We start from the raw sequence: 22856 nt of genomic DNA on the forward strand, positions 1-22856 counted from the left end.
ATTTATGCTACACTTAGGACCTTCCTATTTTACCCAGAAAAACCCTATGATACAATAAAATAATACTGTAAATTTCATTAAGATCGGTTCAACAGATTTTGCAAAATAAATTTTGCAATGCAGCTTTCGCAAAAAAATTCATTTTTCAAAATCTTGCAGGACTGAAAATAAAGCAGATAGCAAGATGACTTTTTTACATATAGAAGAATACTGTACCTTTCATTTGCAATTTGCAAAATTAAAATCGGTTAACTACCACGGCGTCAGGAATTTTTTTAAATAAACATTAATTTTTGGTGCTGCGCGCAGGACAACGGTGTTCGATTCACACGAGTTGATTTCCACCAAAATTTCTTCCAATCTTTATCTAATATATTATTTTCTTACTCTATATTTTGATGTATTTTAATTCCACAAAAATTAAACTAATTTGATTATTGTTTGTGAAATATTGTTGAAACAATTGCATATGTTTAAAAATTAAACTTTTATTCTCGAAGTTAAAATATATGTACAAGAAAGTGTTTGCTAAAATAGTGTTATTTCAAAGGAGATAGTATGTGTTTTTATTTTGCAATAAACAAATTTATTTATTTATATCGAAATGTACTAAAAACTACACTTTTTCAATCATTATCAAAGGTCATTGGAATGCCCAATCAAAGCAAACGCATCCGCTGTCCTGTGCGAAGCACCAAAAATTAATGTTTATTTAAAAAATTCCTGACGTCGTGGTGGTTAACCGATTTAAATTTTGTAAATTGCAAATGAAAGGTACAGTATTTTTCTATGCGTAAAAAAATTCAAATTGTTGTATGCTTTATTTTTAGTCCCGCAACATTTTGAAAAAATAAATTTTTTTGCGAAAGCTGGATTTCAAAATTTATTTTGCAAAATCTGTTAAACCGATCTTAATGAAATTTACAGTATTGTTGTATTATATCATAATGTTTTTCTGGGTGAAATATGAAGGTACTAAGACTAGCATAAATGGTTGAAAAACGTAAAATGCAAATACTTGTTTTTTATGTTTTTTTCGCAATTATTGATATTTTGCAACAAGGATGACAATTTTTAAAATATTTAACTAATCCTATATTGTAGAAAATTTATTTACTCAACTTTTATGTTAGTGCAATTTTTCTCGGAAATGAATACTTTTAAAGTTATAATCAAAAGACGAAGAAAAAAATCGAATTTTTCCTTAATCTTTTTAACATTTTGATTATTTAAAGAATGTTCCGGACCTTTTTGAGTGGGAGGATAACTCAAATATTATTATATGAGTTATTTTCAAGCAATTTCTGCAAAAAATATGAGTCACCTCTCAACATCCAAATGTGCTAATATTTTTACAGATGCGCCCTGCCCTACAAATGTTAAGAGTATTTAATATAATTCCTCGGAGAGCCAAGAAACCTAGGGGGCTTTATCTTGCGGAGGAGACGACTTGCATACCGGGCACCAGATACCTCTTATAGCTTCGCCGACCCGATATTTTTGTTCAGCGACCTCAAAATCCCCTCGAGTATGAAAATTGAAATCATTTCCATAAATATTTTCCGAGTTTTAAATTTTAATTTTTTTTGAACACTTTGAGATGCACTTTGGAAAATGCATTTTCCGCCTACAACAATGCAATTTTCATTTGTCCCTCATGCCAAGTGATCAATAAATTTCCTAAAGCTCTCCCAAATCGAATGCAAAAGGTTTCATAACGATCCGTCTTACTTTAAAAAAATTAGAGGTTTAGGAGGTTTTGGTGCTTTATTTCCTCGCCAAAATATAAATAAATATTTGCCCAACATTTAAAAAAGCTATAATACTTATATTGTTTGTAGTAGAGTACATTGTCTTCACATATATTAATTAAGACAAATTTTGCATTGTTGCGTTATCTTTTCGACACTTATAGGTACTACATATTTTCTCCTTATCTTTATAGTTTATACTGTTTTAGATATTTTCTATTCAAATTTATGCATTTCGTAACATTGTAAATATTCGCTGCTAAAATAAGAATAAGTAAATTTTGTATGTAATCCACATTTCTTATTATAATATCACATGTTTCTTTTTTAGATATAGAAGGTGCATTTGATAATACCTCAATCGAGTCTATACAAAGCGCACTGGTGAGGAAGAAAATCAACAACACAACATGCAAGTGGATTATTCAGATGCTTCAGAGCAGAATAATATCCACAGATACGCATGAAGATACCATAAATCTGAGGGCAACTAAGGGATGCCCTCAAGGCGGTGTATGGTCACCGTCATTATGGAACATAGTTGTCGATGATCTGATTCATGGGCTAAGCGCCCAAGGAATCTGGGTCCAGGGTTTCGCAGATGATATCGTGATAGTAACTAGGGGAAAATTTCCCAGCACTGTTGCGTATCAGATGCGATATGCCCTTCACTACATAGAGAACTGGTGTCTGAAAGAGAACCTCTCCGTGAACCCTTCTAAAACTAAACTGGTAGCCTTTACAAATAAGAGGAAGCTTACTGGACTGAGTGAGCTGAAATTATTTGGAGAGGTACTGGAAAGAACCAATGAGGTTAAGTATCTAGGGGTAACCCTGGATTCGAAACTCAATTGGAATACTCATATTACCAATATAACCAATAGGGCTAAGCGACTCTTCTGGAACTGCAGACGAGTTGTAGGTAAAACCTGGAGATTGAAACCAAAGGTGATATGTTGGTTGTACACATCAGTGATACGACCGACAGTTACTTATGGGTCAGTACTCTGGTGGAGAAAGACGGCTTTGCAATCTTGTGTGACCACTCTCACCACCCTACAAAGACAAGCGCTTCTAAATATAACAGGAGCCTTGAACAGTACAGGAACGGCTTCATTAGAGGCTATCACAGGTCTCCCTCCGCTGGAATTGTATATTTCGGCGGTAGCCTTTATGACCATCCTGAGGCTCAAAGGCCAAATTATGTATTGAATAGCCACACAAACATTACTGGGACTATACTTGAGGAATACATCTTTATGATGAACTTAGATATGATGACACCAGAACTAATCTTCACTGAGAAGATTAACACAATTATACCATCTAGAGAACAAAAAGTTCCAAACATTAATGGAGACTTAATATGGTTCACTGATGGATCTAAAACTGCCCATGGTACTGGATCAGGAGTCTTTGGGCAAACATGTAACTATAATAAATCTTACAGCCTAGGTCAACATACAACGGTGTTCCAGGCTGAAGTTTTTGCTTTGGTGGCCTGCATTGATGAAATAATTGATGAGGACCCTAAAGCTAAGAGAATCAACATTTACACAGATAGCCAATCGGCTATTCTGGCTGTAAAGAACCCTCTCACCAAATCAAAACTGGTGAGAAACTGCAAAGATCTCCTCAATAACCTGGCAAAAGACAACAAAGTGTCTTTAATATGGGTGCCGGGTCATGAAGGGGTGCATGGGAACGAACGAGCAGATATGTTAGCGAAACAAGGCTCGAGAAAAACTTTTGAAGGCCCAGAACCTTTCTGTGGCATCACTAAAGATGCTATGAAAAACGAGGTTCAGAAATGGCTGATAAAGAATCATCAAAATAAATGGAGAACCACTCAAGGGCAAATCCAGACTAAAAAAATAATCAAGAATATTGATAAAAAACTCTCGAACAGTTTGATGAACCTCAATAAACGAGAGATCAAAACGGTCACTGAAATGGTGACTGGACATTGTCGTTTAAGAAATCACCTATACAAACTAGGTAAGGTGAATGAACCATGGTGCAGAAAGTGCGAAATGGAAGAAGAAACTGCCATACACATACTATGCTATTGCAGTGTGCTAGGTGATGTAAGACAGAACTTCACTGGTCAAATGAGGTTTGAACGAGAAGAGATCTTAAAACTACCAATAAGAAAACTGTTGGCCTTCGTTGAGGCCACAGGACTTATTAAAGTTTAAGGAGAAGAACAGGGTTTGGTACAAAGGTCTTATGACCAAGTGCCAGAGACTAACGAGTCTCGCCTGAGTTAAGAAGAAGAAGAAGATGTTCCTTTTAAATATGAAAATTTATGACAATCTCATTTTTTGTTAATCCTTTAAGCTTAAGCCATTATGACCGACATTATTCTTTGCAGTGATACTATATATTTTTCAAAATTGTTACTGCAAAATTATGTCATTAATATTAAAAACAAATGAAAAAATAGTATTTCTACAAAAACATTTATTACTGCATAAAAAACAATATTACAAATAAGGCGTTTAGAAGCCAAGGGGTACAAGCGCATTTTTGGTACTTTTAAGAAAATCAAGTTTGAAGTTTAACAACATCTTTCCTAAATTCTACCGCTTGTCTTTCAAAATAGTTAGTGATTGGCGGGTCTTTTTTATTTTAAAAACTTTTTTGTAATAGTACAATTATATCAGATTAAAAAAACTTGGCATTTTACAAGCTATTCAGAGAAATAAGGAAAAAAAATATCATGTTGGTGACACAACCCCCTCCAGGCCGAAACCAAATTTTTTGAGTAGTATGGACATCTATATTAATAACCTATATGTTTCCTGCAGCCAATTTTGATAATATACATAGTTATAAACAAATGAAGATCAAAAAACGGTAAATTTTAGCTTTTTTCGTCTACAACCAAAAAGTTAAGCATTTTAAACAAATTTGAGAGTGAGAAACTCATAAATCGTATAAAAAACTTCAAGATGGCGTCCGCTGAATATGTCTATCCTTATTGGTTGCTTAGAAAATTGCAAAATAATTCATAAATTTTGAGTTTTTATAAATATTCATAAGTTATGCAAAAATTAACTTAGAACCTTCTTATTACATGGAATGCTGGGACTTCTGGTGCTTAAATTATACACTATATTTCATAACAATTGGTCAAATAGTTTAAAAGTTATTTAATTTGTTTATCCCAAATTAATTTTTTTTGCAACACTGTAAGTCAGAAAATGATGAAATTACAGTAATAGTTTGGATGGTTTATGGAAGAAGATGATTTATGCTAATAATTTAATTAAAAAAAAAATGACAAAAAATAATTCTAAGTATCGCAAAATTATTTTGCAAGAACATGTCGATTTTTTGCTTATAAACAATTAGAATAACTTTTTAACCATTACCCGTAGAAAAATTATTTTTTCATATTTAGAATGACTGAATTTTTATACAAATTTAAAAAAAGAAAAAATTGTCCTAGGACAATTAGGGATGAAGTTGCCCCCTCCCCTTTTTTTAAGTCACAGCAGCTTTCTTTATAACAATTACGAAATCAGATCAGTCACATTTGAAAGAACATACTTCAGAGCTTTAACGTATCAAATATAAAAAATATATACTTACAAACAAATCTTACACAAAGCTTCAAAATGTGAGCCTTAAAATCGGCCGGTTTTGAAACTTGGGAGATCGATGAGAAGGGGGAAGGAACTATTAGCTGTATCTCTTGTTCTCGCCTATGGATTTCGACGTTTCTTTTTTTAATTTGTATGTACATTTTGCGTACAGTACGAGTATGCATTATTTAAATAAATTAATTGTTATATACACCATCAAATTTGTTTAAACAATTTTTTTTATAATATTTTAAGTAATTTTAATCACAAAACATGAATATTTATGAATAATATAATAATACATAGTTTTTTATTAAACTTAATAATTTAAAGTATGAAAAAACAAATTATCCCATTCAATTGTTTCTAAAAATAGTATTGGTCTATGGAAATCAGAAAATCTCAAATGAGATTTTGGTACACTATTTTTTGGTAAACATGCTATTAGATGAATGAAAAACTGAAGTTACAGAACCACCAAACAAGAGATAAACGTAATTGATTGGGGTTGGAAATTAAGCTAAGAACCGTTAGTATCAATCCGATCAACAGATCTTCTTTATACACGGGCGCCCATATAAAAATTTTCAGGGGGGGCAGACGTGAAAATGTTGCACATTATATTTTGTATATTTTGGATAACCATATATAGTTAATAGCACCCGAAAAGCTAGGGGGGACACGCCCCCCCCCTGCCCATGGCATATCTTTATACCAGATATTTTATTAAAATAAACTATCTGCTCTTGCAAAACTGGTTGCACCGAGAGTACTTCTTAGTACAGAGATATAAATAGTTTATGGACTTCGATAACCAAAACCTCTATCTTTCTCTATTATCTATTTTGGAGTTTCTTTTTTTAATCTGTATGTACTCTTTGCGTACGTTACGGATATGTTTTTTGATAATAAAGTGGTTATTTAAATAACTATGTAAATTGTGTAAACAATTTTTGGAAATTCTTTTACGATATTTTTAGGATTACTTTGTTGGCAATCATAGGATTGGATCATATGCACTTGACTTTACAATAACTTATAATAAATAGGTAACTGATAATTGTTACGTTTTTCATAAAAATACAAGTATTCCTAAATAAATCTCCTTTAATTTTATTTTAATAGTCTTGTTATAATACCAAAATGTATGAAATATCTTAATTTTTGCTTTTTTGCAATCTTAAAATTATAACTTTCAATCTTGTAAGATACAATTATTACAATGTTGTAGAAAATTTCTGAAAATAATTTTGTTCTTTTTATCCTCTCTCTAATTTTGTTACATTTCATTTTTCGTCTTCTAGTAGCATGTTTATCAAGAAATAAAACTTAGTTTTCGTACTTCCGGGCCTAAAGTGACAACTTCACTCCCTTGTGACAGGTACTAAAGTGTCACATTTAATCCCTCCGGGATTAAATATTGACGAAACTCCCGGAACGATTAAATCACAAACAAACGAATTTAAGGGATATTTTATTTCTTAAAATTTCTGAATATAAACAAATTTCCAAATTTACCTTAAGCATTAAATATTTATCATCCGGAGCCTCCCGTAAGAACTGATCTACCTGCTCAGACGTGAGAATTCTTGACTTCTTTGGCTTAAATCCCTCATTTCTTCTCTTCAAAAAAGCTAATAATTTTGGAAATTTACTTATATCAATATCTTCTCTAATGTTAATAACCGATTTCAGCATTGAGTAATGTGCCCAGAGAGTTGAGGCACAAACCGCTTTTGATTTATCATCGAAGTAGACTAACAGCGCATTTTCAGTAGGTTGTCTCACATTTTTTAAGCGGCACCACTTTTTAAAAGCATCGTACTGCTGCTCGTATAGTTTTCTAGATTTCGGTGGTAACAATTCTTCACCTACTTCGGCTGCTCTTTTATCAATATCAGATACACCTTCTTCACTCATGATACCAATAATTATCAATAACAATGTTTCTTTACAATGACACTAGTAATGACAATGTTTCTAAATTATAACTGTCACAACGCAATGTTACTATGGTAACTTATTTTAAAGACAGTTTATTAAATGAGTTGAAGAGAGAAAAAACTGATTGAAATTATTGAAATAATTAATAAAATCATACCGGAAGTACGAAAAGTATCGTATATACCTTGCGACTGAAGTACATTTAATCCTTCAGGTAAATTATGGCCCTCCCTGCGGTCGGGCCATAAACTTTACCTTCAGGATTAAATGTACTACTTCAGTCCCGCGGTATATAATGTACTATTATTTGAGATTTTTTATTTTCAATTCAATATTATAATATTATAAGCCAATGTTAGATTTAGGAATAATTGAATAGGATTAGTATATAATAATTACGGGGCGTAACAAAAATACAGGTCATAAATTTAATCGCATATTCTGGGACCAAAAATACTTCGATTGAACCTAACTTACCTTAGTATAAATATGCACATAAAAAAGTTACAGCCCTTTGAAGTTACAAAATGAAAATCGATTTTGTCCAATATATCGAAAATTCCGCGAGATTTTTTATTGAAAATAGACATGTGGTATTTTTATGGCAGGAGCATCTTACTAAAAAATTATAGTAAAATTTTGACACCCCATAAAAATTTTATGGGGTGTCTTTTTGTGTACGTTCCAATTAAATTATTTTTGTACCATTAGTTAAACACACTGTTTTTAAAACATTTTTGCCTCTCAGTACTTTTTCGAAAAGTCAGTTTTTATTGAGATATTTTGAATATTAGTCAAATCTACCACATATTTGTAAATATGGTTAAGTACGATTATGGAGACTTGGTAATCGTATGAAAATTTATTTATAATTTACATTTTTAGGCATATTTTAAACCATATTAAAAAAGAAGCCACATCTTGATAAAAGGTGCCTTATCGAAAAAATACTAAGAGACAAAAAAGTTTTAGAAACATTGTAATTAACTAATGGCACCGCAATAATAGTTTAATTGGAACGTACACAAACATTTGGGGGTGTAAAGGAATAAAACCCCCATAAAATGTTTATGTAAACATATTAAAAAAGAAGCCGCAACTCGATAAAAACTGCCTTATCGAAAAAATACTAAGAAGCAAAAAAAGTTTTAAAACAGTGAGTTTAAGTAATGGTACCACAATAATAATTTAATTGGAACGTACACAAAAGTTTGGGGGGTTTAAGGGAACAAAACCCCCATAAAATTTTTATGGGATGCACAAATTTCACTATAGTTTTTCTTTAAGATCTTCCTGTCATAAGAATTATACATGTCCATTTTCAATAAAAAATCTCTAATAGTTTTCGATATATTGGAAAAAATCGATTTTCATTTTGTAACTTCAAAGGGCTATAACTTTTTTTATGTGCACATTTGTATTAAGGTAAGTTAGGTCCAATCGATCTATTTTTGGTCCCAGAATATGTGATTTAATTTGTGGCCTGTATTTTTGTTACGCCCTGTATAACTAATATGTACATTTTACAATAAAAGTTACATCAAATATTATTTAAAAAATTGAAAAAAAAATTGTTTAAACAAATTTGATGGTGTATATAACAATTAGTTTATTTAAATAACGCCTATTCGTAATGTACGTAAAAAGTACATACAAATTAAAAAAAGAAACAACGAAATAAATAATCGAGAACCAGAGCTACAGTTAACAGCTCCTTCCCCCCTCTCATCGCTATCCCAAGTTTCAACGCCGGCCGATTTTAAGAGCCACATTTTTAAACTTTGTGGACGATTTCCTTGAAAGGAAATCTTTTGTATACTTGGTACGTTAAAACTTTGAAGTATGATCTTTCAAATGCGGCTAATTTTATTTCTTAGTTGTTATAAACAAAGCTGCTGTCAATTAAAAAAAGAAAGGTGCTAACTTCGTCCCTAATTGTGCTAGGACAATTGTTTTTCTTTATAAATGTGTATAGAAATTCAGTCTTTTTAAATATGGAAAAATAATTTTTCTACAGGTAACGGTTAAAAAGTTATTCTAATTGTTTATAAGCAAAAAATCGACATGTTCTTGCAAAATAATTTTACACTATTTAAAATTATTTTTTGTCATTTTTTTAAATTAAGTTATTAGCATAAATCTTCTTCTTTCATAAACTGTCAGAAGTATTACTATAACCTCATCGTTTTCTGACTAATAGTGTCGCAAAAAACATTAATTTGGGATAAACAAATTAAATAACTTTAACTATTTGACCAGTTGCTTTGAAATTTAGAATATAATTTAAGCACCAGAAGTCTCAGCACTCTGTGAAATAAGAAAGTTCTAACTTAATTTTTACATAAGTTATGAACATTTATAAAATCTCAAAATTTATGACTTATTTTACAATTTTCTAAGCAACAAATAAGGATATAGATATGCAGCGAACGCCATATTGAAGTTTTTTATATGATTTATTAGCTTGTTACTCTCAAATTCGTTTAAAATGCTTCACTTTTTAGTAATAGACGAAAAAAGCGAAAATTTAGCGTTTTTTATCTTCATTTGTTTATAACTATGTATATCATCAAAATCGGCTGCAGGAAATATATAGGTTATTAATATAGATGTCTATACTACTCAAAAAATTTGGTTTCGGCCTGGAGGGGGATGTGTCACGAGAAAAATCTTATTTCTCTGGACTAACAGCACTTATACCCATTGTCTTCCAATAGGCCTTTTCATCGATTGTCATTTGTTTCGAGCTTCTGTCATATGTTGTATATTATAATCTGTGTATAATATTAATATACACGGATTACACGACATTTGACAGAAGCTCAACACAAATGACTGTCAATGAAAAGCCCTATTGTAATACTTGGACTGTTCTTGTATCTTTATTTTTTAAATACAATTTAGTTAACAAAACACAGAATTTTTGTGAAAAAGTTAAAAATTGGTATATAGTATGAAAAAGTAGGGAAACACAGTAAAACGCTAGTCATCATCGCTTTCGAAGCAGTTACTGGTTCGTCGGGTTCTTCCTGAATATTATCCCGAGTGGCTTGATTCACCGGGATAACAAAGACAACAAATCCCCTGGGATTTGTTGTCTTTCCCGTTGTTGATGAGGCAAATTTCTGTAGAAGTTGTGATGGATGGAAGGCTATTAAGGGAGGATTATTAAGGGATCTAGAGCGCTTTAAAGATGGCGTCTTGTGATTAGTTTTTTTTAAATACCTCCAGAACGCTACCATTTAAAAAAAAAAACGAAAACTTGTATGCCTATTTATTCTCCAGAGATAAATCGATTCCATCTATTGCGAATGTATAGTAGTAGTCATAGGCGTCGGTTTTGGTCAGGGCAACGGTTATTTTATCGTATAACTTTTTTTGTTTATCTTTTAAGCAATTTTGATCCTGGATTATTAAATTATGAGGTATTCTATTACCTACTAAAAGTTACTCTTACTTTAAGTCGATAAAATACACTGTATTCTATAAAAATCGATATGAAAATATTTCGTTTTTTGAATTTGAAAAAAATGTTCACAAAAAAAACTAGAATAACGAAAACTGGTACATTTATTTATTTTCCAGATATGAATCGATTTCATCAATTCCGAATTTCTAGTACCTACCCATCATAGGCGTCCGTTTTGTGTAGGTCAACGGATATGGTATCGCACAACTTTTTTGTTTTGAATTTTTAAGCAACTTTGACACTAGATTATTAAATTATGAGGTATTCTAGTACTAAAAGTTATTCTTGCTTTAAATCGGTAAAATGCACCGTTTTATTTTAAAAATATTTTTCAAATTTTTCTCAAATGCAAAAAACGAAAAGTTGACAACTTTTCTACACAAATTGATTGATTGAATCTAAACAAATTGATTTTTCTAGACAACGGTGCATCTTAGCGACTTTCATCAAGAGTACCTTTTAGTACTAGAACACCTCACAATTTGCTATTACAGTATCAGAAATGCTTAAATGTTAACAACAAAAAAGTTATGCGATAAAATAACCCTTGCCCTACCCAAAACGGACGCCTATGACCGGTACTAGAAATTCGCAACTGATGCAATCGATTTATCTCTGGAAGATAAATAAGTTTACCAGTTTTCGTTTTTCTGAATAGAAGCGTTCTATAGGTATTTTAAAAAAACTACTTACAAGACTCCATCTTTAAAGAGCTCTAGCTCCCTTAGGAAGCATTTTCGGATTAGATGAATAATTGAGTTCAATTGTCTTAAAATTATCTGAGGAATCTCCGGTCTTCGTTTGACGGGATATTTTCTGAACGCCCGGTATGACTAACACTTATTTGGAGGCCAAGGTATATAAGCGTACTTATATCCAATGGCTGCCAAATGATAAACAAACTATTTTCAGGATATAAGTGAAATATCCATATACATAATATATGTCATATTATGTCACTACTGGTTTTAAATTCAGTTGCATCCTTTGTCCACAACATTAAAATGGGTATTGACTATCTATTTCTATACTTATCTCCAACTTAATCAAAATTGCACTTATACCCCTTGGCTTCTAGACGCCTCAAATAATATACCTACGTAACGCCTGACTCTTATATAGACTTTAAGGAGAGTTTATATGTTATGAATATGAAATATAATGTTACACTGAAGACATGCCAATAGCACATTTGTTGCACATAGTTCTAGTACTGGAAAAATAACCTTACAATCTTCAATCTACAATAACCTCTTCTTATTAGGAATGGTAGTCAAAGAGTTATTTACAGTTGCATCTAAGAGCCATATGTATACAGGGTGTAACGAAAATACAGGTCATAAATTTAATCACATATTCTGGGACCAAAAATAGTTTGATTGAACCTAACTTACCTTAGTACAAATGTGCATATAAAAAAAGTTACAACTCTTTGAAGTTACAAAATGAAAATCGATTTTTTCCAATATATCGAAAACTATTAAAGATTTTTTATTGAAAATGGACATATGGCATTCTTATGACAGTAGCATCTTAAGAAAAAAATTATAGTGTAATTTGGACACCCTATAAAAATTTTATGGGGTTTTGTTCCCTTAAACCCCCCCAAACTTTTGTGTACGTTCCAATTAAATTATTATTGTAGTACCATTACTTAAACACAATGTTTTTAAAACTTTTTTGGCTCTTAGTACTTTTTCGAAAAGTCAGTTTTTATCGAGATATTTTGAATATTTGTCAAATCCACCACATATTTGTATATGGTTAAATACGATTATGGAGACTTGGTAATAATATGAAAATTTATGTATGCTTTACATTTTAAGGTATATTTTGAACCGTATGAAAAAAGAAGCTATATCTCGATAAAAGGTGCCTTCTCGAAAAAATACAAAGAGGCAAAAAAGTTTTAAAAACATTTTGTTTAACTAATGGTATCGCAGTAATAGTTTAATTGGAGCGTACACAAACGTTTGGGGGGTTTAAAGGAACAAAACCCCCATAAAATTTGTATGTAAACATATTAAAAAAGAAGCCGCAACTCGATAAAAACTGCCTTATCGAAAAAATACTAAGAGCCAAAAAAGTTTTAAAAATATTGAATTTAACTAATGGTACCACAATAATAATTTAATTGGAACGTACAAAAAAGTTTGGGGGGCTTTAAGGAAAAAAAACCCCCATAAAGTTTTTATGGAGAGCACGAATTTCACTATAATTTTTCTTTAAGATGCTCCTGCCATAAGAATGCCACATATTCATTTTCAATAAAAAATCTCTAATAGTTTTCGATATATTCGAAAAAATCGATTTTCATTTTGTAGCTTCAAAGGGCTATAACTTTTTTTATGTGCATATTTGTACTAAGGTAAGTTAGGTTCATTCGAACTATTTTTGGTCCCAGAATATGTGATTTAATTTATGACCTGTATTTTTGTTACACCCTGTATACAGGGACGTATTTAGGGGTTGGCGAAAGAGGCGCCCGCCAAGGGCGCAAGAGTGAGGGGGCGCAAAATTAGTGGAAGAAAAACTTTTAGGAAATCCAAGATTTTAATTTTATAAATTAGCCGGAGAATATGGTAAAAAATTAATAAAACACGGTATACTTACAAATAAACTCAGTTATACTTGAAATATGACTGTACTAGGTACACACACAATACGGTCACAATCAGAACAGTGGAGACTAAGACCATTGTTTAAAAAATAATTTTTTAAATAGTTTTTTAGTCTTTTTTAAACAATGCTAAGACAGTTTGAAATAAATAAAGGAGTAACAGGGGCCTGTTGTTTCCGATAATCCGAAACAATGAACGCCATGTACCATGAGTCATTTTTACTATCGTATAGTTCAAATTACACAAATACCCATTATCTATCAAATATTATATTACATATATTTTTATTGTTGAAATATTTGTCTGATGAAAATCGGTCCGGGTTAGCCGGACTTCCGGGTTATCAGGGGCCGACTTATCGGGGCTCCACTGTATGTTTTCACTGAAAGTAATATGAACATAAGTGCATAGTTATGATAGTTTATGTAAGTAAGTACCGGGTGTCCCAATAAGAATGGCTCTCGGCCATATCTCAGGAACGGTTTATAGTAGAGCTTTGAAATAAAAAATTTTATAACAAAAGTTGCCTCAGGAAAAGCGTGGAAATTATTTTCATAATTGTGGGTCCACCGCTAGAGGGCGTAATTGAATATCAAAAATAAAAAAATCTAAATTTTACAAAATTTTCCTAATGAAGGGGCACTGAAAATCCGATTACTGTATTCTTCATCAAATTCTGCGCATATTTGATTTAACAAGTTTAACTCTACCTTTGCAAATAAGAGGTGGGGGTGAGTGGGAACCTTGTTATGAATAAATGGCTGTAAGCCCGGTTCTGCTAAATCAAATTTTGAAAACTGGGTCTTGTTGAAGACAGATCTTTTCTTCAATGTAAGCGTGATAATTTTGAACCATCGTAATAAGTAATAAGCCAGCTGGGAGGCGTTATTTAATTTTTTTCAGAAATCTAGTTTTCTTTGGAAAATATTAAATACAAGTACACTTCGTCCAATTTACTTACCGTTGCACGTCATCCGCGTCATAGCTTGTAACATGATACCAACACGAAATATTTAGGCGGTAGGTGTGTTCTTTTTTAGAATCATAATCATAAAAAATAACACACCTACCGCCTAAATATTTCGTGTTGGTATCATGTTACAAGCTATGACGCGGATGACGTGCAACGGTAAGTAAATTGGACGAAGTATATGCACTTTTAATCATACTTTATAAAATTAGATTAAATTAGCAATAGAATAGCGAAAACCGCATGTCGATACCTTTTGTCTATCTCAAGATATCTCGAGAAACGTGTAAATTTTATACATAACTGTTACTATCACCGGTAAACTAAGTTAATGAAAAGCAGTGTGCTGTGGAAAAAAACAAAATAACATTTTCCAGATGTCAACGTATACAAATATAATAAATTAAAATAACAATATAAAGAGAAACAATACTATTAAAATTAAATATAACACAGAACAAAAAGAACTACTTAGTGACGACCTTCAAATATTCAAATTGTTGCCCATCATACACTAATCTAGAATACATTATCCAGAGAATACTAAACGCCATTCAAAGCATATCGAGAGCAGAAATTGAGACTGCTGTTCAATCTACTCTTGAAAGAGTAAATGTTTGCAACGAAAATGATGGGCAAAAATTTGAACGTTTATGTCATCACTAAATAGTTGTTTTTATTTCTTTGTAATAGGGCATTTCAACGCTTCTCATTTGTTTCGAGCCTCTATCATATGCCGTATAATCCGTGTATAATAGTAATATACGAGATATGAACGAGGCTCGAAACAAATGAGAAGCGTTGAAAAGACCTAATATACGTTGACAGCTGGAAAATGTTTCTTTGTTGTTTCCATAGCACACTACTTTTAATGAATTATTTCGTTTACCGGTGACAGTAACAGTTATGTTTTTAAATTTACACGTTTTGTAAGATATCTCGAGATAGAAAAAAGGTATTAACATGCGGTTTTCGCTATTCTGTTGCTAATTTTGTCTAATTTTGTAATATGGTATTAAAAATGCATGTTTGTATTTAATATTTTCCAAGGAACACTAGATTTCTGAAAAAAATTAAATAACGCCTTCTAGCTGGCATATTACTCGGTAAGTTGATTCGAAATCATAACTTTTACATTGACGAAAAAGATCTGTCTTCAACAAGACCAAGTTTGCAAAATTTGATTAAGCAGAACCGGACTCACAGCCAGTTTTTCATAACAAGGTTCCCACTCACCCCCACCTCTTATTTCCAAAGGTAGACCTAAACTTGTCAAATCAAATATGCGTAGAATTTTATGAAGAATACGACGATCGGATTTCCAGTGCCCCTTCATTAGGAACATTTTGTAAAATTTAGATTTTTTAATTTTTGTTATTCAATTACGCCCTCTAGCGGTAGTCCCACAATTATGAAAATAATTTCCAGGCTTTTCCTGAGGCAACTTTTGTTATAAATTTTTTTATTTCAAAGCTCTACTATAAACGGTTCCTGAGATATGGCCGAGAGCCATTCTTATTGGGACACCCGGTACGTTTTGTCATGAATGTAACATATTCACAAATTGTGAATCACAATATTACATATAAAGTAGTAGTGAGTAGAATAATTTTATAAGTAAAATAAATAATGTTTCGAAAATATCTCCTTTATTAAAATAAGAAATCTACGGTTTCGTTTTGATTTAAATCTGTCTCCCTCCATCCTCCGATAGTACTATTTCTAGGTCTACCTGTTGTCAAGGAGGCTCTGAAGAAGACAAATTTACACCAACACGACCGTATTTTCTCGATATAAATTAAAACTATTTATATCGCAGTATGGGTAGAACGCCCTCTAACGGGGAATAAGTGAAATGAATTTTAACTCGATTCAAGTTCTCTGTTTAACAATGTATGACAATACCAAAAGGCACCGTTAGAAAAATATTCCAATTTACGGTTCAGAGAACCCGTATAAAACGAATCTGTGTACTCTAATACAGAGTATGGCATTAGTAAAAAAAGAATGGGTGTGTACTTTGTACGCACATAAGAAGTTATACTTCTATTATTAAACTAATTTTAATACTTACTACTTTCCAAAAATTTTTATTAAAACAATACGAAAAATTAAAAGAATAAAACACACGCAAACACATTGAAAAATGAAACCAAAGAAATTATTTCTGAATAATTGTTGAGAAAATTTTAACTTAATACGTATTTTCTGAAAAAAAAATATAATAAATATACTTATAAAATATATATAAAAAATAAATATAAAAAAATAAAAAAAAAATTGAACTCACCCCACGCAGAATTTAACTACCGAGACATTGTGAATGACGTGTGAAGATATACCTAGCAACCAAACGTTTTAAATTTTTTTAGACAGTTTGTTGCTTATTCTGTTAGTTTAATCAAATAAGTTTGATTCTTGTGGAATTAAAATACGACAAAATATAGACTAAAAAAGCAATATATTAGATGGAGATTTTTGTTGGTAATCAAATTATGTAAATCAAAGCATTACCTACTAGCTAGGTAGGTACATTTTCCAAATAGGTATTTACCTAATTTGTAATTTTTTATTACAATACTGAAACATTTAAAATAAGGTACGTACCTGTTGCTTTTAAAAACTATTTAAAAAGTCACTACAATAATTATAAACTTGATTTTTGTCTCTGTCCTCACAACAATAAAAACTAATATAGGTACACAACATTTTGTTTATCCAGAATCTCCATTTGAACAATTATTGACAGATGATTTTAACACCCAATCAGATCCCGTATAACGTTTCATATCATACTTTCAGTGTGCGCATGCGCCCAGTAAAAATAAAAGTTTACCCTCGTGCCTAAAGAAGTATAACTTCAATAAGAAAATCTACGGTCTCGTTTTGATTTAAATCTGTCCCTCCATCCTCCGATAGTACTATTTCTAGGTCTACCTGTTGTCAAGGAGGCTATCGGAGGATGGAGACAGACAGATTTAAATCAAAACGAAACCGTAGATTTGCTTATTTTACTAATCACATACTCTGTATTAGTTTACAGTATGAATACACAGGTACGAGTACACAGACTCGTTTCCAGTGGCGTGCTGGCCATATAAACGAATCGGTGCAATCACCGAGAGGCCGCGGCCTCTTGAGGCCGGTCAAATAAGTTTTCATTATAAATAACGAATAAAAAATTCTGATGATAGAAGGTAACATGAGGATAGGAGGCCGCTTTCCTATAAAATCACCGGGCCGCTTGGAAAGTTCCAGCACGCCACTGCTCGTTTCATACGGGTTGTCTGAACCGTAAATTGGAATATTTTCCTAATGGTGCCTCTTGGTATTGTCATATCTGGGTTAAACAGAGAACTTGAATCCAGTCGAAATTCATTTCACCTCCTTCATTGTTACTGTTTTTTTAACCCAGGCCTAATACATTTTAAAGTAGTAGTTGTAGTAATTTGCCTACACCTACAACTATTTAAAAATTGTTACATTACAGTCCCTCTGCATAGTGAATGTGAATTGTGGTTGCAATTAATGGGAGTCTCGTTCTTTGTGGGAAGAGGGTGGGGGCGGGAGCATTGAATTTCGCCAAGGGCGCAGGAATGGCAAATTACGTCCCTGCCTGTATATGCCCCACAGCTATTTTTTAGATCTAAGTTTAACCGATAACAATCAATGTTTTTATCTTTAACATCGGTGCCACCCATGTTATTATTGTATGCCTGTATTTAAATAGAACAAGTAACTTAGAGTACCGAATGTCGAGGTGTTGAGAAGAATGGAAAAACAAAGAGAGGTTTTAAATGCAATTACAGTTAGAAAACTGCAATCTGGGACATGTTATGAGGGGCGACCGTTATAATTTTTTGCAATTAATAATACAAGGAAGAATGCAGGGTAGAAGGAGTCGTGTAAGAAGACGCATTTCCTGGATAAACAATTTGAGAGTTTGGTTTAACTGCACTTCTGCAGTTTCTTTAGAGCAGCTGTATCGAAAGTGCGAATTGTCATGATGGTTGCCGACTTTCTTAGAGGAGATGGCACATGAAGAAGAAGCCATCATCATTCTCTTTGCCTTATCCCTATGCGGGGTGGGCTTCCCTAATTGCATTTCTCCACACAATTCTTTCTTGGGGTCATATCAATATGAATCCCCTTTACCAACATGTCCTGTCTTATCGTCTCCCTCCAGGTCTTCTTTGGTCTTCCTCTCCTACTCCTTCCAGGAATCTGCTCTTCAGCTATTCTTCGTATTGGGTGATTAACGTCTCGACGTTAAACATGACCAAACCATCTTAACCTATGCTCTCTCATTTTGGCATCAATTGGTGCCACACCTACACTTCCCCTAATATACTCACTTATAATTTTATCCTTCTTTGTAACTCCACTCATCCATCTAAGCATTCTCATTTCCGCCACATGCATTCGTTGTTCCTCTTTCTTTTTCACTGCCCAACATTCAGTTCCGTACACCATAGCCGGTCTTATGGCTGTTTTATAGAATTTTCCCTTCAGCTTCATTGGAATTTTTCTGTCACACAACGCTTCTTTCCACTTCATCCATCCAGCCCTAATTCTACTGCATGCATCTCCATCTATTTCTCCATTACTCTGTAATAGCGATCCTAGGTACTTAAAACTATTGCTTTTCACAATCACCATCCAAAGATACCATTTTATTTGTAGTAACTCCATCTTTAAATGAACATTCCAAATACTCTGTTTTTTGTCCTACTAAGTTTTAAACGTTTTTTCCTCCAGAGCTTGTCTCCACTGGTCCAGTTTTTGTTCTAAGTCTCACGATTTCCTATTAACACTACATCATCAGCATACATTAGGCACCATGGAATGCTACCCTGTAGTTTCGCTGTTATCTGGTCCAAAATTAATGAGAATAAATAGGAACTAAGCACCGAGCCTTGGTGCAATCCTACTTTCACCTGAAATTTATCAGTCTCTCCCACACCTGTCCTAACACTAGTCGTTACTCCCTCATACATATCTCTCACAATATTTACATATTCGCCAGGGACTCCTTTCTTATTGAGTGCCCACCACAGAATCTCTCGAGGAACTCTATCATATGCTTTCTCAAGATCAATGAATACCATATGAGCGTTGGTCTCTTTTTTCCTGTATTTTTCCATCAGTTGCCTTACAATGAAAATTGCATCGGTTGTTGATCTTACCTGCATAAAGCCAAATTGATTATCGGATATTTCGGCTTCTTCACGTATCCGTCTATCAATTACTCTCTCCCATATTTTCATGATGTGGCTAAGTAGTTTTATAGCCCTGTAGTTTGTACATTGTTGTATGTCTCCCTTGTTTTTGTAGACAGGTACTAATATGAAGAAGAAGTAACATGTATAAATATTTTTGGTGCTTGACTATATCTTCTAACACTAGTAGATCCAACTGTAACCACATTATTCTCTTTAACCACTTTACAAACATTATTCCATGTGTTCTATCGGGAGCTGCAACCTGGAGCCCCTATTACTATTTTTGTATTTGTTTCTTGATACTAAGAGATAGTTGTGTGGTAGCCTGATTCTCCTTGGTGTTGGTATGTTGGCCGTAGTGTTGTCGGTTGTTTTAATTTTTGTCGTGTTGATATTGTTCATTTGTTTTATGACTTCCACAATGTTTGCCGGTATCCTTTTTTGCTTTTGTCTGACTCTGTCAAATGCTTTTGTTAGGTCTATGAAGCAAATATATGAGGGTTTGTTATATTCCACTGACTTCTCTTTCACTTGTTTCATGACAAATATTGCGTCCGTCGTCGACCTGTCTTCTCTGAATCCTTGCCACTCTTCTTTGTTCTTTATCTGCGATTCCAATCTATACTTGAATATCTTCTTCTTATACTTGTTGTAGGTCTGTCGATCTGTTAATTCCGACGTTGAAGTATTTCTTGAGAGGTATACTGCCAGCTATCTCTCCATCTTTTTGGTGGTCTCCCCGGTGGACGCTTGCCAGCTGGTTTTCCTTCTAGCGCAATTCTTGGTAGTCTGTGCTCCTCCATTTTTTTCACATGACTGAACCATTCTCTTCGTCTTTGCCTGCCCCATCTAACTACATCTTGCACGCTACATTGTTCCCTGATGATGTTGTTTCGTATTCTATCTCTATTTCGGCTGTTCGTAGCATGCTTTTGGTTTTATTAGTGTCTTCTCTTCATTCAATGCCATAGGTCATAACAGGTCTGATGCAAATTTTATAAATTCTAACTTTGCTGTCCATTCTCATATATGGGTTATTCCAGACCACATCTCTCAAACATCCGGACAAGACAGCGGTCTTATTAATTTGTCCTCTTAGGGCTCTGGCTGGGTCATGATAACTTGATAACTCTACACCTAGATAATATTTGAACTGGTTTAGCTGTTCTATGGGTTTCCCCTCTACCACGAGCTTGCATCTAATTGGGTCTTTCGCAATGGTAATGCATTTTGTTTTCTGCGTGGATATGTTCATGTTGAGTCGTCGACATGCTTGATAGAAATCGATAAAGTTGTCTTTGTAGGTCATCCTCGTCCTCTGCCATCAGGGCTGCATCATCCGCATAGCACACTATACTGATTCTACTGTGGCCGAGTCTGTATCCTAGTTGTAGCGATTCCACATCTTCTATTATTTCATCCATTAGCATATTGAATAGAAATTGACTGAGGCTGTCTCCCTGCCTGATTCCTCCTGGTATTGGTATGTTGGCCGTAGTGGTGTCGTTTGTTTTAATTTTTGTCGTGTTGTTATTGTTTATTTGTTTTATGACTTCAACAATGTTTGCCGGTATCCTTTTTTGCATAATTTTCTTTATTATATCGCTAAGTCTGACTCTGTCAAATGCTTTCGTTAGGTCTACGAAGCAAATATATGCAGGTTTGTTATATTCTATCGACTTTTTTTTCACTTGTTTCATGACAAAATTGCGTCCGTCGTCGACCTGTCTTTTCTGAATTCTTGCTGTTCTTCTCTGTTCTTTATCTGTGACTTCCAATTTATCCTGTAGGTTATCCTCGTCCTCTGCAATCAGGGCTGCATCATCCGCATAGCACACTATACTGATTCTACTGTGGCCGAGTCTGTATCCTAGTTGTAGCGATTCCACATCTTCTATTATTTCAATCATTAGCATATTGAATAGAAATGGAGTGAGGCTGTCTCCCTGCCTGATTCCTCCTGGTATTGGTATGTTGGCCGTAGTGGTGTCGTTTGTTTTAATTTTTGTCGTGTTGTTATTGTTCATTTGTTTTATGACTTCAACAATGTTTGCCGGTATCCTTTTTTGCATAATTTTCTTTATTATATCGCTAAGTCTGACTCTGTCAAATGTTTTCGTTAGGTCTACGAAGCAAATATATGCAGGTTTGTTATATTCTATCGACTTCTCTTTCACTTGTTTCATGACAAATATTGCGTCCGTCGTCGACCTGTCTTTTCTGAATTCTTGCTGTTCTTCTCTGTTCTTTATCTGTGACTCCAATTTATCCTGTAGGTCATCCTCGTCCTCTGCAATCAGGGCTGCATCATCCGCATAGGACACTATACTGATTCTACTGTGGCCGAGTCTGTATCCTAGTTGTAGCGATTCCACATCTTCTATTACTTCATCCATTAGCATATTCAATAGAAATGGACTGAGGCTGTCTCCCTGCCTGATTCCTCCTGGTGTTGGTATGTTGGCCTAAGTGGTGTCGTTTGTTTTTATTTTTGTCGTGTTGTTATTGTTCATTTGTTTTATGACTTCAACAATGTTTGCCGGTATCCTTTTTTGCTTAATTTTCTTTATTATATCGCTAAGTCTGACTCTGTCAAATGCTTTCGTTAGGTCTACGAAGCAAATATATGCAGGTTTGTTATATTCTATCGACTTTTTTTTCACTTGTTTCATGACAAAATTGCGTCCGTCGTCGACCTGTCTTTTCTGAATTCTTGCTGTTCTTCTCTGTTCTTTATCTGTGACTCCAATTTATCCTGTAGATCATCCTCGTCCTCTGCAATCAGGGCTGCATCATCCGCATAGCACACTATACTGATTCTACTGTGGCCGAGTCGGTATCCTAGTTGTAGCGATTCCACATCTTCTATTACTTCATCCATTAGCATATTGAATAGAAATGGACAGAGGCTGTCTCCCTGCCTGATTCCTCCTGGTGTTGGTATGTTGGCCTAAGTGGTGTCGTTTGTTTTTATTTTTGTCGTGTTGTTATTGTTCATTTGTTTTATGACTTCAACAATGCTCGCCGGTATCCTTTTTTGCTTAATTTTCTTTATTATATCGCTAAGTCTGACTCTGTCAAATGCTTTCGTTAGGTCTACGAAGCAAATATATGCAGGTTTGTTATATTCTATCGACTTCTCTTTCACTTGTTTCATGACAAATATTGCGTCCGTCGTCGACCTGTCTTTTCTGAATTCTTGCTGTTCTTCTCTGTTCTTTATCTGTGACTCCAATTTATCCTGTAGGTCATCCTCGTCCTCTGCAATCAGGGCTGCATCATCCGCATA

General features: G+C 33.5%; 1 protein-coding gene across 3 annotated transcripts in view; it reads right to left on the reverse strand.

Moving 5' to 3' along the window:
• Positions 1 to 22856, reverse strand: part of LOC126880431 (organic cation transporter protein-like) — a 241254-nt gene that overhangs the window by 71836 nt on the left and 146562 nt on the right. The gene's annotated exons all lie outside the window — the stretch shown is intronic.

This window comes from Diabrotica virgifera, chromosome 2, assembly GCF_917563875.1.
Source record: "Diabrotica virgifera virgifera chromosome 2, PGI_DIABVI_V3a".
NCBI lineage: Eukaryota > Metazoa > Arthropoda > Insecta > Coleoptera > Chrysomelidae > Diabrotica > Diabrotica virgifera.